The sequence below is a fragment of the Colobus angolensis genome, unplaced genomic scaffold (assembly GCF_000951035.1).
Source record: "Colobus angolensis palliatus isolate OR3802 unplaced genomic scaffold, Cang.pa_1.0 Scaffold1, whole genome shotgun sequence".
Classification (NCBI taxonomy): Eukaryota; Metazoa; Chordata; class Mammalia; order Primates; family Cercopithecidae; genus Colobus; species Colobus angolensis.
The window spans coordinates 17,966,072-17,971,946 of record NW_012110918.1 but is presented as its reverse complement, the minus strand read 5'-3'; the positions used below and the strand labels follow the sequence as shown (position 1 = coordinate 17,971,946).

The 5,875-nt window shown below is 48.1% G+C and overlaps 1 protein-coding gene across 1 annotated transcript in view; it reads left to right on the top strand.

Moving 5' to 3' along the window:
• Nucleotides 1-2,609: 2,609 nt before the first annotated feature.
• The window catches only part of NPLOC4 (nuclear protein localization 4 homolog (S. cerevisiae)), a 67,198-nt gene continuing 63,932 nt past the window's right edge, over nucleotides 2,610-5,875 (top strand). Inside the window, exon 1 of the mRNA XM_011933332.1 lies at nucleotides 2,610-2,718. The gene's annotated coding sequence lies outside the window, so the exon portion shown is untranslated. The remainder of the gene's footprint in view (nucleotides 2,719-5,875) is intronic.

The window sequence follows — 5,875 nt, the reverse complement described above, 5'->3', positions numbered from 1 at the left end:
CTCCTGAGTAGCTGGGATTACATGGGTGCGCCACCACACCTGGCTAATTTTTGTATATTTAGTAGAGATGGGGTTTCACCATGTTGGCCAGGCTGGTCTCGAACTCCTGACCTCAGGTGATCTGCCCAACTCAGCCTCCCAAAGTGCTGGGATTACAGGCGTGAGTGTCTGCACCCGACCCTCATGTTTTCTAGTGAGGAGCATTTGATGCTGTACCGTGGATTCCTAAGGCTCTGTTTTTTTTTGTTTTTTTTGTTTTTTTTTTTCCAAATCTCTGCCTTCAGATTGTATAGCTGTTATTTTTGTTGATTCATTTGTTTTTCTCTGTAGAGTTGGTTGGATTCTCACTCTGTCACTCAGGCTGGAATGCAGTGGTGTGATCATATCTCATTGTAGCCTTGAACTTCTGGGCTCAAGCAGTGCTCCCACCTCAGCCTCCTGAGTTGCTGGGACCACAAGCTATTCATCTGTGTCTTCTGCCCTCTCCCTGAATTTATTTTTGTTTTTGTATTTTTCAGTTCTAGAATTTCCATTTGATTGTTCTCTTATGATTTGTTTCTTTACCGAGATTAACGTTCCTTTCATTTGGGTATGTCTACTCTGATGACCCCTCAGTGTAGAGCTGTAGCTCTGGCCCCTTGCCTGGACTCAGACACAGATGCATACCTGCCTGCTGGATGGCTTCACTGGAGTGTGTCTGGTTGTCACCTCCAATCTCAGTGTCAAATGGAGGTCCTGATTTTCCCTCTAGTCTTCTTCCTTTTTTAGCCTTTCCTTTCATGGTTCCCCCACAGGTGTTACTTCAACATAGTTTCTCAGTCTGGAATTCTCAGCTTTGCTCTGACCTCCTTCCTTTCTCTCATTGCATTCCTGCCCCTGGTCTTACTTGTCAGCAGGGCCTAGCAATGACCACTGCTGGAAGGTGTGCTCTTGCCTTCATCCCCACCATCCTGTCCCATCTCATCCCCTGTCTCAGCCCGTCTCTCTTGTCTCTAGGATTGGAACTCTAGCTTCCTGTTCAGTGTGGTGTTGAGAAACAGGGATTTTGTGGATAGTAGAGACGGGGTTTCACCGTGTTAGCCAGGATGGTCTCAATCGCTTGACCTCGTGATCCACCCGCCTCGGCCTCCCAAAGTGCTGGGATTTCAGGTGTGAGCCACCATGCCTGGCCCTTTTTTTTTTTTTTTTTTTTTTGAGAAACAAAGTCTTGCTCTGTGGCCCAGGCTGAAGTGCAGTGGCGTGATCTTGGCTTACTATAGCCTCCACCTTCTGGGTTCAAATAGTTCTGCCTCAACCTCCTGGGTAGCTGGGATTACAGGTACGTGCCACCACGCCTGGCTAATTTTTGTATTTTTGGTAGAGACGGTTTCACTATGTTGACTGGCTTGTCTCAAACTCCTGGCCTCGTGATCTACCCGCCTTGGCCTCCCATAGTGCTGAGATTACAGGCGTGAGCCTCCACACCCAGCTTGAGTTTTGCTCTTGTTGCCCAAGCTGGAGTGGAATAGCGCGATCTTGGCTCCCTGCAACCTCTACCTCCCAGCTTCAAGTGATTCTCCTGCTTCAGCCTCCCAAGTAGCTGAGATTACAGGCATGTGCCACCACGCCCAGCTAATTTTGCAGTTTCACTAAAGATGGGGATTCACCATGTTGGTCAGGCTGGTCTCGAACTCCTAACCTCAGATGATCCTCTCACCTCATCCTCCCAAAGTGCTGGGATTACAGGCGTGAACCACCGTGCCTGGCCTGGAATTGGGTTTTTACAGTTGATTTCAAAAGTAGAAATTGAACTTTTCAAACATAGCCACTGGCTGGGCATGGTGGCTTATGCCTGTAATCCCAGCACTTTGGGAGGCTGAGGCGGGTGGATCACCTGAGGTCAGGAGTTTGAGACCACCCTGGCCAACATGGCGAAACCCCGTCTCTACTAAAAATACAAAAATCTGCCGGGCATGGTGGCAGACGCCTGTAATCCCAGCTACTTAGGAGGCTGAGGCAGGAGAATCACTGGAACCCAGGAGGTGAAGGTGCAGTAAGCCAAGATCATGCCACTGCACTCTAGCCTGGGCAACAGAGTGAGACTCTGAAAACAAAACAAAGATAGCCATTATCTTGTTTGCTTCAAAGTCTTAAATGTGTTATAAAGTTTCATAATTGACAAGACCGTTGCTTTTTTGGCCACTTTATTCTTTTTAATTGACACCTTTGTGAGCAGTACAAATTTCTTTATAAGAGCAAAATAGCAAGAGGACCATCCTGGCTAACACGGTGAAACCCCGTCTCTACTAAAAAACATAAAAAACTAGCCAGGCGAGGTGGCGGGCGCCTGTAGTCCCAGCTACTCGGGAGGCTGAGGCAGCAGAATGGCCTAAACCCAGGAGGCGGAGCTTGTAGTGAGCTGAGATCCGGCCACTGCACTCCAGCCTGGGCGACAGAGCGAGACTCCGTCTCAAAAAAAAAAAAAAAAAAATAGCAAGAGGAATTTGGTGAATGATATGCACTTTCCAAATTTGGTGAATACTCTTCTAGTAATGTCTGGTGTGTATGGTATGTGTAATGATATTTAGCATTTTATTAAATTTCTGTTCTTTTGGCCTTGTTTTAGGTTGCAAAGGAGTTTGGCTTCCAAAATAATGGCTTCTCAGTTTACATCAATAGAAACAAGACCGGAGAGATAACAGCCTCCTCCAACAAATCCCTCAACTTGCTAAAAATCAAGTAAGTGTCCTCTGAGGAGGAAGCAGGGAATGGGGGGAAATGAGGTCCCCATGGTCTGTCCGAGGTTGCCCAGTTTTATCCTCTTTCCTCTTCACACCACTCATTATGGTCTTATCAACTGACCAGAATACATGTGACTGTGTTGCTTGCCAGGGATTCAGTAATTATCCTGAATCTGCCGTTACTATTGAGCAGATTTTAATTGACTTTGCAGAATTCTGTAGTTTGTGTCACTGAGGAGAAAGTTATTGTCTCTGTCCATGTATGGCATGGAGTGAGCTGCATACTCAGCTGCTTGTCTGGAGTGAAAGACTTTGAACGCAGCTGTGTGCAGGGAAATCACGTTAACCCTGCTGGCTTGGGTAGGAGTACCGACAGTGCAGTGGCCCATGCCACCCCGTAGAGTTGGTCATTCAGGACCTTCAGGACTCAGAGACCTCTTATCACAGCCTGGCTGCTGCCTGTTTTTGTAAAGTGTTATTGGAACACAGCCAGGTCGCGTTGTTGGTGCCAGTTTTCATGTTACAAGGTCAGAGTTGAGTAGTTGTGATAGACCATGAGGCCTGCAAAGCTGAAAGTATTGACTGGTCCTTTACAGAACATGTGTGCTGGCTCCCATCGAAACCATTTGGGCACTTGCTCACATATCCCTTAGATCAGTTCAGTCCTTAGGGAGCGAGTGGTCAGTTTTCCTCTCGACGCTGCAGGTTGCATGTGCTGTGGCCACTGGCTCAGTGGTGGGCCTGGGACCTGCTGGCAGTTGGCTGTGAGTCTGTTTACCAGCCAGAATGATAGGCTGGTTTTGCACTTTGGTCACTTTTAGATTCACAGATTAATATATCTAGGGACACAATATGCAATTGTAGCATTTATTTGTTCTTAACAAAGATTTATTTGGCACCTACTGTTTGCCTACCCCTGTGATGAGGTGAAATGAAACCTCTTGTTATTGTTCATTTCCAGAGTGACCCTTCCTTTGAGCTTGTGAAGGGTTTTGCATCTTGATAATTCTTTTTTCTCCCTTCTCTTTTCTCTTCTCTTCTCTCTCTCTTTTCTTTTTTTTTTTTTTTTGAGACGGAGTCTCGCTCTGTCGCCCAGGCTGGAGTGCAGTGGCCGGATCTCAGCTCACTGCAAGCTCCGCCTCCCGGGTTCACGCCATTCTCCTGCCTCAGCCTCCCAAGTAGCTGGGACTACAGGCGCCTGCCACCTCGCCCGGCTAGATTTTGTATTTTTTAGTAGAGACGGGGTTTCACCATGTTAGCCAGGATGGTCTTGATCTCCTGACCTCGTGATCCGCCCGTCTCGGCCTCCCAAAGTGCTGGGATTACAGGCTTGAGCCACCGCGCCCGGCCTAATTTTGTATTTTTAAGTAGAGATGGGGTTTCTCCATGTTGGTCAGGCTGGTCTTGAACTCCCAGCCTCAGGTGATCCGCTGGCCTCAGCCTCCCGAAGTGCTGGGATTACAGGAGTGAGCCATCATACCCGGCCCCCTCTTTTTTTTTCTTTAGAGACAGGGTCTTTGTCGACACCATTGTGAGCTATGATTGTGCTACTGCACAGCAGCTGGGCAACAGAGCAAGACCCTGTCTCAAAAGTATATAAATAAATAAATAATCTGATTTTTTTCCCCCTAAATCTGGCTGTTGGCTTCAAGCACTCACAGGTGCCATGTTGCTCCTGGTTTCTCCTAGTTTCTGCTCTGCTGCCACGTTGGCCCACTGGCCTCCAGTGAAGACCACTGGGTGGTTGAGTGCTCCCCATCAGGGCTATGAGACATGGGAGCCTGCCTCTTGGGTCTCATGACTGTTGGTATCTGTCTGCCCCCACTTGTGTCCCTGCCCTCACATTGCTGTAGATGCATTGGTGGGACCTGGCATGCAGTCTAGCTGTCTGCAGGAGGGAGATTTGGGAAGAGCCACTGACTTCGGCGCCTGCCGCCTCCGCGTCCTAGAATCCCACCTGGTCATTTTGGATAGCCTCTGTCACTAACCCTCTTCTTCCATTCCGTTGTTCATTTAATATCCCGTATAGAGGTTGATATTCTGTCTCATAATTTCTGTCTCTGAGTCTTTGCCAGTCTAACTCTCGGTTAATTATGTCTCTACCCACGCTTACTCTTACTTGCGTGGTAGTGTGTTACTCTGCTTTTTTTTTTTGAGACGGAGTCTCGCTCTGTCACCCAGGCTGGAGTGCAATGGTGTGATCCCAGCTCACTGCAACCTCCACCTCCCGGGTTCAGGCATTTCTCCTGCCTCAGCTTCCCGAGTAGCTGGGACTACTTACGTAGAGATGGGGTTTCACTGTGTTGGCCAAGCTGGTCTCAAACTCCTGACCTCATGATCTGCCCGCCTTGGCCTTCCAAAGTGCTAGGATTACAGGTGTGAGCACCTGTGCCCAGCTCTTTATTCTTTCATTACTTAAGTGCTGTCCATAGACACTGCCAGTGAGTCTTGCTTTCTAAGGAAATTTGTATGTCTTACATCTTGTAATCTTCAGGTTCGCCTTCTATCTCTTTCCTTTTCTTAAAATTTATCTGTTGAGGAACTTGGTCCCTTGACCTGTAGGGTGTCCCACTCTGAGGTCTTGCTGATTTCATGTTCACAAGACACTTTAGCATTACCCTCTGTGTCCTGGATTTCCTGCTGATCCACAGTGGTTTACAGAGGCCTGACAGACTCAGGCCATTCCCTCAGCAGGACCATGGGGTGCTGTACACCTACCTTTTTTTTTTTTTTTTTTTTTGAGACACAGTCTCACTCTTGCTCAGGCTGGAGTGCAGTGGTGCGATCTCAGCTCACTGCAGCCTCTGTCTCCCAGGTTCGAGCGATTCTCCTGCCTCAGTCTCCTGAGTAGCTGGGACTACAGGTGCCCACCACCACGCCCAGGTAATTTTTGTATTTTTAGTAGAGACGGGATTTCACCATGTTGGCCAGGCTGGTCTCAATCTCTTGACCTCAAGTGATTCACCTGCCTCAGCCCCCCAAAGTGCTGACATTACAGACGTGAGCCACCACACCTGGCTCCCTGCCTTTGTTCTTTTTCTTTTCTTTTTTTCTTTTTCTTTTTTTTTTTTTTTTGAGAAAGAGTTTCGTTCTTGTTGCCCAGGCTGGGGTGCAGTGGAATGATCTCAGCTCACTGCAACCTCCACCTCCCGGGT